Below are 12,463 nucleotides of genomic sequence, written 5' to 3'. Positions count from 1 at the left end.
TGTGAATACAGCCATAGACAATATTTAAGTGAATGAGTGAATGAGAAAAAGAGTGGCTATTTTATAATAAAATTTGATTTATACAACCAGGAAGTTGGCAGTAGTTTGCTGACCCCTGACTAGATAGATGACTGCTACAATTCCTTTCAGTTATAAATGCTGATTATTGTATTACAAATGTGCTTACTCTTCAGGTGTTGGAAGTTGCCATAGAATTATATTACTCAAAGACACCTACAGAGGTGATTTAGTTCCTCTGTTTACTCCAGGCAAGATCATATTTAAATCACCAATGAGGGCAGCTTTCCAATGACCTGATCTAGTAAAAGGATAAATCTCCCTTTGCAATTTTTTGGTAAAGCCACTATATAATAAGTAATATATGTGGGGCTAGTGCACAATTTTAGAAATATTTTTAATGGTTTCCCATGGATTATCATGCTATTTTAAAAAAAATATTGACTTTATACATGGCAGAAAATGGAAGAATGATATATGTCTTTTTCATTATTCTTATAGCTTCAAACCTTAGAAAATACTTCTTTCTCCTAATAGATCTAAAGATTATAAATTTTTTCTTCCATACAAAGAAATTGTAATAAATTTTATTTTTAGATACAGACTATAAACTTAATAGATAAAGAATCATAGCTCCTCTGTCAGCCCTTCAAGCTTGTTACTTTATTTGTCTTTTCATTTATTTTATGAGCTTTAAAAACAAAATATAAAATGTGCCCAAGACAATGTAGTAAACAAATTTCATGTAGAAAGAGCTACTGGCATAATCTAATCTTTGTTGTTGTTGTTTCATGCTTTTTAAATGAAACTTATTGAAGTGACATGGGTTAATAAGATCATATAGGTTTCAAATATACATTTTTATGACACATGACCTGCATTGTGTGCCCACCACCCAAAGTAAAATCATCTTCCATGTGACATAATGTAATCTTAAAATAACCTTTATGATCAATGTTGTTTCATAGTGTAAAAAGTTTATTGATATGAGTAATCTTAATCCAAAATAGAAAAAAATGCAATTCAATTATATGAGTATTAAAGAGAGCATTTCATTTTCCTTTTTTCCATTTTCTGCCTCAATATGCAAGTAACTAGTTAGCTATCTTTTGGAAATGAATTGATTTCCATAATTTATATTTAGTATTTATCATCTATTTTATTCTCATATTAATTGATTAAATGCATACATAGAGACATGTTAAAACTCAAAGGTGACAATACTCCTTAAGATTAGTTTAAATTTACTCCAAGGCCCATAATTATTTTCATGAGCCATACAGAGAATGTGATAAAAAAAAAAAAAAGTTATTCAGTCATTGCTGTTTTCATCTTTATTTTTTTAATTAAATCTTTATTGTTCAGATTATTACATTTGTTCCTCTTTCCCCCCCTCCCCATAACTCCCCTCCTCCCAGTTCCCGCCCCACCCTCCTCCCTCACTCCCCACCCACTGTCCTCATCCATAGGTGCACGATTTTTGTCCAGTCTCTTCCCGCAACTCCCACACCCCCTTTCCCCCCCAAGAATAGTCAGTCCATTCCCTTTCTATGTCCCTGATTCTATTATAATCACTAATTCATTCTGTTCATCAGATTATTTATTCACTTGATTCTTAGATTCACTTGTTGATAGATGCATATTTGTTGTTCATAATTTGTATCTTTACCTTTTTCTTCCTCTTCCTCTTCTTAAAGGATACCTTTCAGCATTTCATATAATCCTGGTTTGGTGGTGATGAACTCCTTTAGCTTTTCCTTATCTGTGAAGCTCTTTATCTGACCTTCAATTCTGAATTATAGCTTTGCTGGATAAAGTAATCTTGGTTGTAGGTTCTTGGTATTCATCACTTTGAATATTTCTTGCCACTCCCTTCTGGCCTGCAAAGTTTCTGTTGAGAAATCAGCTGACAGTCGTATGGGTATTCCCTTGTAGGTAACTGAGTTTCTTTCTCTTGCTGTTTTTAAGATTCTCTCTTTATCTTTTGCTCTTGGCATTTTAATGATGATGTGTCTTGGTGTGGTCCTCTTTGGATTCCTTTTGTTTGGGGTTCTCCGCGCTTCTTGGACCTGTAAGTCCATTTCTTTCACCAGGTGGGGGAAGTTTTCTGTCATTATTTCTTCAAATAGGTTTTCAATATCTTGCTCTCTCTCATCTTCTGGCACCCCTATAATTCTGATGTTGGTACGCTTGAAGCTGTCCCAGAGGCTCCTTACACTATCCTCGCATTTTTGGATTCTTTTTTCATTTTGCTTTTCCAGTTGGGTGTTTTTTGCTTCCTCGCATTTCATATCATTGACTTGATTCTTGCGCTCCTCTGGTCTGCTGTCGGGAGTCTGTATAATATTCGTTATTTCAGTCCATGTATGCTTAATTTCTAGGTGGTTCCCCAATATAAGATCGAGGGTCTCATTAGTTTTCTTGTAGATCTCATTAAGTTTATCGGCGGCTTCTAAACAGTTCTTGAGAGACCTTAAAAGTGTGGTTCTGAACTCTATATCTTCCATTGACAATTTTGTCCTGTTTCTTTGTCTCCGCATTTTGTTATGCTTCCTTGGTGCACCCCCTAGTGGTCTTTGTGCGCAGTCTTATGGTTAAACCTTGATTGTTGTAGCTAATGCCAGGGAGGGTTTGACCTCCAGGCCAGGTGGCTATGAGAATCAGCTGTGTCTGCAGTGAGAGAACTTCTGTCCTCTAGGGAAGTGCTAATCTAGTCTTTGCCTGAGGCTATCCGGCAAATGCCTCTGTGCAGGGCTTGGGCGGGGCGGGTCGCACAGGATCAACAGGGTGGGCCGGAGAGAGCAGTTATGGCGGCTCTCAGTCCTGTCCTCAGGGGCTCTGCCTCTCTGAGTCCCAGCAATGGCTGCAAACCTCGGAGAGAAAGCTGCACTCGCTCTGATCGAAGCCAGACAGTCACGCTTCTCCCGTTTGAGTCTGGGTCGCTAATGACTCGCCCGGATCTGGAGCTCAGAGTCTGCGACTCCCTCCCTATTGAAAACGCCAACCACGCCCTCAGCCGCCAGCCCGCTCCGCGCACTCCGCACCTCAGAATTTGACTTCAGCACTGCGCCTCCTCTGAGTGTCCGTATGCGTTTCTCTTTCCTCCTAGTTGTAGGACTTCCACTCAGCCAGCGTTCCTGTGGTTCTGGGTGATGTCCCTTCCGTTTTTTGGTTTCACTTTTGAAGTAGTTGTTCAAAGCAGCAAGCTCCGGCGTTAACCTATGCCGCCATCTTGGTTCTCTCATCTTTATTTTTTAAAAATATATTTTTATTGATTTCAGAGAGGAAGGAAGAGGGAGTTAGAAACATAAATGATGAGAGAGAATCATTGATTGGCTGCCTCCTGTATGCCCCCAACTGGGGATCGAGCACACAACATGGACATGTGCCCTTGACGAGAATTGAACCTGGGGCCCTTCAGTCCATAGGCTGATGCTCTATCCACTGAGCAAAACCAGCTAGGGCTGCTGTTTTCATCTTTTTTTTTTTTTTAATTTAATTTTTTTTTTTTTATTATTAGTTAAGGTATTACAAATGTGTCCTCATCCCCCCCTTTAACCCCCAACCTCCCCCCCACACACAAACTCATGCTCCCATCCCCCCGTTGTCCATGTCCATAGGTTTGGCTTATATACATGTATACAAGTCCTTCTGTTGATCTCTTCCCCTTACCCCCGCCCTCCCCTACTTTCCTTCTGGGGATTGATAGCCTGATCGCTGTTTCTCAGTCTTTGGGTCTGTCCTTTTTCATCAGTCTATGTTGTTCTCTATAATCCACAAATGAGTGAGATCATGTGGTATTTATCTTTCTCTGACTGGCTTATTTCACTTAGCATAATGCTCTCCAGTTCCATCCATGCTGTTGCAAAAGGCAAGAGTTCCTTTTTTTTTACCGCAGCATAGTATTACATTGTGTATATGTACCACAGTTTTCTAATCCACTCATCTGCTGATGGGCACTTAGGCTGTTTCCAAATCTTAGCTATGGTGAATTGTGCTGCTATGAACATAGGGGTGCATATATCCTTTCTAATGCTGTTTTCATCTTTAAAATCTTCCCTTAAATGTTCTTTTTCTATTAAAGCTCAACTGAAATCACTAGTTTTCATTACCTAAACTTATGAAGCTTTGCTCAAGCTAATGGTAAATTCTGTCAGGGCTGGGAAGGTGTTTATTTTATACTAGAGGCCCGGTGCATGAAAATTCATGCACTGGAGGGGGGGGGGTCCCCTCAAAATGGCCTGCCCCCTCTCACAGTCCGGGAGCCCTTAGGGGCAGGAGGCAACGCCCCCATCACACCTTTGCTGCTGCCACTGCCAGCAGCGCAAGCCTCGGCCGGCCTAGTTACCTGAGCCTCAGGCAGCCATGAGTGACTGGGAAGCCACCATCTGAGGCTTGCCTGCACCTTGGGTTGGCCCTAAGCAGCTAGGGAGCCTCCATCCGAGGCTTGCCTGCACCTCGGGCCAGCCCTGGTTGGCTGGGGGGCTGAGGGCAGGTAAGGCTACACTGTGCATCTGCCACCCCCACAGCAGGGGTGAAAGGACTGGGAGACTCCGGCGGGGCTGAGGGGACTGGGCACTGCCATCTTGTGACTATGGGCGCTGCCATCTTTGTGACGGTTAATTTGCATATTCTATCTTTATTAGATAGGACTAGAGGCCCCACACATGAAATTTGTGCATGGGTAGGGTCCCTAGGCCTGGCTGGTGATCAGGGCCGATCAGAGCCTCTGACTGCCGGCCAGGGGCCTTCCTTTGTTCCGTGCCGCCCCCTGGTGGTCAGTGCATGTCATAATGAGCGATCGAACTCCTGTTCTACCGGTTTAACTCCCGAGGGAACAATTTGCATATTAGAATTTTTATATATATATATATATATATATATATATATATATATATATATTATATGCATATATATAATATATACACACACACACTCTGATATTGTGAGCACTCAGAAAAGTATGCAGTCTGTACAGGTGCTCTCTAACGCAGATGGGCTTGCCTTAATACAGCATTGTCTTCACAACCAGCATCATCATTAACCTGCTTACTATGCCGTATGCTATGCTAGGCACTTAGATAATTGACAATAACACAACAAAACTAGTCTTTTTTTTTTTTCTCCCAACTTTTAACTTTGTTCAGGTTGTTAATATCTGCAGTAAGATATGTATCAGAGTCAGGATTTGAACCTAGGGAGTCAAGCACATGACCATACTCATGTAACTGGCCTCACATTATAAACACAGAGATACCTTAATTAGCTCTATGGAAAAAAAAAAATCTCTAAGTTATTAAATTTATAATCTCATGGTAGCCATCTTGTACTACTGATAAAGATTACTCTATCAAAAAATTCCTTTTTCTCCCCATCCCCTCACCTCTTCCACCTTGACCCATTGACCCAGAATCATTTAGTAAAAGCATTATCCTTTCCCCACTGTCCTTTTCGTTACAAATCCAAATATTCTATTTGGCTATGTTGGTCTCTTTAACCATTAGTCTATACCACAAAATATTAATTACTATAGCATTATTATTGGCATTTATATCCAATAATGGAAATCCTCCAGCTATATTTTATATTCGATTTTCTTGACTATTTTTGACCCTTAGCATTGCCATATAAATTATAGAATTTGCTTGTTAACCTAACACACACAAAAACGCACCCTACTAAACTATAAATTGGGATTGTGTGGAATTTACAGATCAGTTTGGGGAGAGTTGACGGGGCAGGAGACTTAAGAGGCACTTGATGAAAGAGAATATTCAAATGGCCAATCAATGTAGTAACACTCCATTATTCATCAGGAAAATTCAAATTAAAACCACAGTGAGATTTTACTATATATTCATCAGAATGTATAAACTGACAAACACAAACAATATGTAAGTGTTGGCAAGAATGTGGAACAACTAGAATTCTCAGAAAAAATGTTACTTGGAAAACTCATCTAGCAATGTCTATTTTAAAAGGCCATATGTATATCCCATGACCCAGCACTTTCACATCCAAAATATAAATAGTATATATATTCACTGAATATGTGTATGTCCATATGTGTGTGTGCATATACTCATATGTATGAATGTTCACCGCAGCACTAAAAATAATAGGTCAAAAGTGAAAACTACTGGATTGGAATATGACCTTGGGCAAGGTACTTACCTCTCTGTACCTTCTGTTGCTCATCTGTAAAAGCAGAAATCATACTGGTGCATTATAATTACCATTCCCAGAGTAGCTTTGAGTATTAAATAAGTTAACATGTATTATTACTCAGAACAATGCCTGGGATATAATAATAGATATATAAATATCTATTGTTAGGATGAAGCTCATAGCAGCAAGAAAGATTCTAGTGTCTTAAGTTCTTTCTGTGGCTGGAGCACATGGTGCTTTTGTTCAGAACTCTTTGGGGAATACAGACAAAGAAGAAAAATCCATGTTTGTACTGCTTGTCTCATCATCAATCAACGAACCTTCATTCATTGTCTCTCCACTGAGCCGGCATCATCATTATCAAGCCAGACAACAGTATTTCTTACCTGTTCCCGTGTGCAGGTGCAGAAAGGAGTATTTATTAAATGTCCATTTTCTCATTGTGTCAGGTTCTTTCCAAAGCTAGTCAGGAGTAGAGTCCCTCTTCTAAAATGAAATCATGATTTACACTTGTTAGGCATGAAGTTACTGTGGCTCTGAATAGCACTCTGCAGTGTGAATTCCAACTCATAATTGATCACAGACATATTATCACTTAGCTCTTAGAATGATGCCTCTATAGACCAGTTAGCAGCTTTATACTGCCCAGATGTAATGCACCTGAGACTATCATATTGATCAGCTCAGTTAGCCTTCTGTTCTCTGCAAACAGAGGTATCCACGGTCAAGGATCTTCTTATTATTAGCTGGCGCTCTCCTTCATTTTAAAGACGATCCATTAGCATTGATACAGTGCTGGCTAATGTGCAGACAGGCATGGAATGAGACATAGCAGGGCAGAGAAGGTTTCTGAAAGGCTCTTTACAAGTTCTGAATTGCAGTGTTTATTTCAGGGACTTTGGTCAGTACTAAGATGGAGACCCTGGCTGGAGGTCAAACAGTGTTCTCCATGACTTTGAGGTGAACCCATTCATTATAGATAATTTATAAACACTGAAATACGTAGTATTTTGATGAAGTTTCTGGACACAAAATACTTGATTTTAATTTAGGTAATATAGATCTTGTAGATAAGCTAGACAGGTCCTTCCTACTTATTTTGTGAGGGAGATATGAAAGTAATGAGAGTGGCAACTCCTTCTTTACTCATACCTTTAACTGAGATCCTGTCTTTCAAATCAAGGTATCATTTAATTTATTAGTTTTAAAACTTTCTAAAAATAATTTTATTATTTTAAAAAATATATTTTTATTGATTTCAGAGAGGAAGGGAGAGGGAGAGAAAAAAAACACATCAAGGATGAGAGAGAATCATTGATTGGCTGCCTCCTGCATGCCCCGTCCTGGGGATTAAGCCCGTAGCAACCTGGGCATGTGCCCTTGACCAGAATCGAACCTGGGACCCTTCAATCTGCAGGCTGATGCTCCATCCACTGAGCAAAACCAGCTAGGACATCTTACTTTTTAATTTTTAAAATATGTTAGTTCTTTACAACTAGACTTGACTATAAATATCTTTTGAAATTATAACGTCTATCTTTTTAAATTTATATGCAAGCTAGTTCATTAAGTCTAAAACTAAAATATTCGATTAAAATTCCAGAAGAAATATTAATTTGTTGATTTAAGTACCTCCTCCTACATATAATTTCCCCTGGTGTGTTCTAATTTTCATATTAAGAGCTTCTCTGAGTAGAGAGTATAATGTTTTCAAAATACTCGCTAAATTTATTCATTTACCCTTTCCTTCATTTAACAAATATTCAACATTCACCTATTGGGTAGCAGGCTCTGTTGTAGGGACTAGGAGAGAACAGTGAGAAAGGCATACCAGGTCCCCACTATGGAAAAGTTTACATGACAGTGCAGGGAGAGAGGCAATGGACAAGATCATTCCAGGTAGTGATTACTACAGTGAGCATGCTTTCTACAGCAGCACCAAGGAGGAACATTTGCACTCAAGCCCAAATAGTAAGGACCCAGCTATGACAAGGTCTGGAGTTAGTGTCATTGCTAGGTTGTCCTTCATTGAATAATATTTATTAAAGGTCACAATTGGAGGACAAAACTGTTTGACTTTATCCTGTACAGGTTGATAAAAAGAAAGACTATGCATATCCTTGTGTGCCCACATGTGTCCTGGACACAAAATTCAGCAATTCTTTAAATCCCCCTGCTTCAGGGAAAATGCAGATTTTACACACACCTGGTATTATAGGAGGAGCACCTCCCTGAATAATCCTTATCAGTCATGTCTTTCCACCAAAATTTAGTCTTTAAACCATGACCATAGGTCTTTTCTTTTGTCCTTTTCCCAGACAGCTTCAAATTGCCATCTTCCTCTTTTCCTCCTAAATCCCTTCCCTTATCCTCACCCTTCATAACTCAAATGGGTCCAACCTTCATTCGTTTAGTCCTGTCCCAGCATCTATGACTAGAGTTGTCTCTCCACACCTATCACAGGTACTAAACAAACAATGGGTCTTGTGGAAAACAGTAAGATATTATAGAAAGCAATGACAATGCTTATTTCCTATTTATTCAGGTACCAGAGGCCCGGTGCATGAAATTCATGCACTTGGGGGGAGGGTCCCGCAGCCTGGCCTGCACCCTCTCACAGTCTGGGATCCCTCGGGAGATGTCTGCCTAAGGGATCGGGCCTAAGCCGGCAGTCAGATATCCCTCTTGTAGTCTGGGGCTCTTGCAGTCTGGAACCCATTGTTCCTTACCTCCGGGCTGCAGCAGAGGTAGGAGAGGCTCCCGCCACTGCCGCTGCACTCACCAGCTATGAGCTCGGCTTCTGGCTGAGCAGCGCTCCCCCGGTGGGAGCACACTGACCACCAGGGGGCAGCTCCTGCATTGAGCGTCTGCCCCTTGGTGGTCAGTGTACACCTAGCGACCAGTTGTTCTGCCATCCAGTCAATTTGCATATTAGGGTTTTATTATATAGTATTATATTAACAACCTCACCACAAAAGGTTATCATTGCTTTTCCATGAGCTGCCCCTTATTGAATTTCTCAGAGTGCTCAATTGGCTTCAGGGAGTGAGAGAAAATCCTTAGCCCAGTTCCATCACAGGCCAGTAACTCATGACTCCAGTGATTCTTTCCTCCTTTATTCTCACTAACCACCGTATATAGATCGAAGCCCCCTGAAGGGGATGGAGCCCACAATCTGGGCATGTGCCCTGACTAGAAATTGAACCAGCATCCTTTTGGTGCATGGGATGATGTTCAACCAACTGAGCCCCACTGGCCAGGGCAGACATCTCTTTTTAAAGTGCACATATATGAAGCTCCTTGAGGATAAGGATTCCATTTGACTTGCATCTTCAAAAGAACCTAGTATGTTGCTTTGTCATAGAAAATGTTCAGAATGTATTGGTTGAATTGATCTGTATTCTATGTATAAATTTAAATAGTCACTTATTGGATCAGTGCACCTTCTTCACACATTTCTAGCCCAGTGATCACATAGTTCCAGTGGTTTCTCCCAACATGATGTAAATTATAAATTGAGGTTATGTTTATTGTTGTCTTCAGCAATTCTAAAAGTTGAGGTAAACATGAAGATTAGAGAGTCACCAAGATCATACAGAACTGTGGCATTAGAAAAGACAGTGTTTTGTCCTAGCTGGTTTGGCTCGGTGGATAGAGTGTCAGCCTGTGGACTAGGGGGTCCCAGGTTCAATTCCGGTCAAGGGCATATGCCTGGGTTGTGGGCTCAATCCCCAGTGTGGGGTGTGCATGAGGCAGCTAATCAATGGTTCTCTCTCATCATTGATGTTTCTATCTCTCTCTCCCTCTCCCTTCCTCTCTGAAATCAATAAAAATATATATTTGAAAAAGGAAAAGAAAAATATAGTCTTTTGTTTTGTTTTCCGATTTTCTGGGATAAAGATTCATAAATTTTAAGTCCATGAAGTATTAAATTCTCTTTAAAATATACTTGAATGTTGTTTGTTTACAGTGGCAAAATGTCTCTCTCTCTCTCTCTCTCTCTCTCTCTCTCTCTCTCTATATATATATATATATATATATATAGATGTATACACATAGTTACTTAACTAATGGCAGAACTAGTTAAAATAAAAAAATGAAATCAGTAATTTATTATGTATACCTATTTCTCTAGCTCTGTTGTTTATCATTTAGGCCATATTTTTGCTTTACTTATTTACCCTTTACCATTCAAATTTGATCACTAAAGCAGTTTTAACTTTAATTCAGTAAGACAGATTTAATGCTACAAAAGTTAAGAATGCAAATATTTCCTGGAGCATTATCCATTGGGAATTTGCTTTGCTTTTTATCTGTAAGAACAGGCTCATAATAATGTGAATATTTAATCTTAATTATATGTGGTACTTAAAAAATATACACACATTTCAGAATTTTGTCAACACTGTAAAATCTCACAGAACCATGGGATGAAATAACCAACATAACATCCTCCAAAAGGATTCTGAAAATTAGCATCTGTACTAATAAAAGGGTAATATGCTAATTAGACCAGGAGACCTTCTGGACAAAGCCATGGTGGCGGGGCTGAGGCAGAGGTGGTTAGGGGTGATCAGGCCAGGAGGGGAGGGCAGTTTTAGGTGATCAGGCTGGTGGAGGGGGCAGGCAGTTGGGGGCAACTAGGCTGGTGGGGGGAGGAGGGGGAAATTGAGGGCAAGCAAGCCAGCAGGGGGGCAGTTGGGGGCGATCAGGCCAGCAGGGAGGCAGTTGGGGGCAAGAAGGCTGGCAGGCAGAGTGGTTAGGGGTGATCAGGCAGGCAGGCAGGTGAGCGGTTAGGAGCCAGCAGTCCCAGATTGTGAGAGGGATGTCTGTGGGATCGGGCCTAAACTGGCAGTCGGACATCCCCTGAGGGGTCCCAGATTGGAGAGGGTGCAGGCCGGGTGAGGGACACCCCCTCCCCCGACATGAATTTCGTGCACCAGGCCACTAGTTTAATGTAAAATTCATGCCCAGGTCAATAGATGAATAGCTTAAAGAAGCAGTTCATATTTCACATGGATGCACAACATAACTTCCACGTTCTATAAAAAAACAACAACAATCTATACATTGAATTTTACATAATCTGGCAATTAAAAAAACATTTAATTTTCATGACTAAAACAAACTCCATATGTTACCAAAAAGTTCTGAGAATTAAAACCAATGCTAAAGCTACAAACAATTATTATTATTTTTTCTCTCTCATGAATAAAATAAAATATTTCCTGTGATGTAATTCTAGAGATTTTATCTCTGTCTGTGGGTCTGAGACAAATGCTGGTTTAGATATCATGACCTTCCTCTTCTTTCTTTTTAAAGTTTTTATTGCATTTGAGAGAGAGGAAGGGAGAGGGAGAGAGAGATAGAAACATCAATGAGAGAGAAACATTGGTTGACTGCCTCTTGCACACCCCTCCTGGGGATGGAGCCTGCAACCTGGGCATGTGCCTTAACTGAGAATCAAACCCGTGACCTTTTGATCCACGGGTCGAAGCTCAACCACTGAACCACACCATCTGGGCTGTCTCTTTTTTTTAAAACTTTCTAATTTATTTTACTTTTTAAAAATTTATCTTTATCATTGAAAGTATTACAGATGTTCCCTCCCTCTCCCTGCTGATCCCCTCCTTCCTCAGCCAGATGGGTGTGGCCTGGGGAGACGAGAAGGAAACCAGCAGCCTAGAGAAGGGCCCTGCCGGATCTGATTCTGGATCTTTGTCTCCTTGCCTCATCCAGCCCCTCAGAATTATCTCAATAAGGAGGTCTTTCCCTATCACCTCCATGCTTCCTATTTCCACCAGCTCTCCCTTCTCTATTTCAAGCATGGATGCAGATTAAATGACTATGACAGCATTTGCCTTTCCAACTTACTCTCCTTTTTTCTCACATCTATTTTAATATTCCTTAAACTACCCTTCTCTAATTTAGAACCAACACCTGCCCTTTCATTTTCACATCAGCTGCCCTGCTTGGCGTTTTGGTCTGCTGGGAAGCTTGGATTACAGGAATGATTTGCTTTTATTGAGGTGACTAGAAGAGCAGGTCCTGTTGTTTACGAAGTGTTAAAAGCAATGACCACTCTCCTCACTTGGCTGCTTGGCTTGTATTTGTCGGGAAACAAAGTTTATCAAAACCTCGCAGACGCAGACACTGCTCCTATTGAGGAGGAGGAGGACACATGAGGGAAACAGCTGAAGAAATGCATGGATTTGAGGACGAGCGAGCAAGGGCAGAATAGCGCATTAATTGAGACATCGCCATGAAAAGAAATTAC

This window comes from Myotis nattereri (assembly GCF_964212035.1).
Source record: "Myotis nattereri genome assembly, chromosome: 2".
NCBI lineage: Eukaryota > Metazoa > Chordata > Mammalia > Chiroptera > Vespertilionidae > Myotis > Myotis nattereri.
This window is presented reverse-complemented; position numbering follows the sequence as displayed.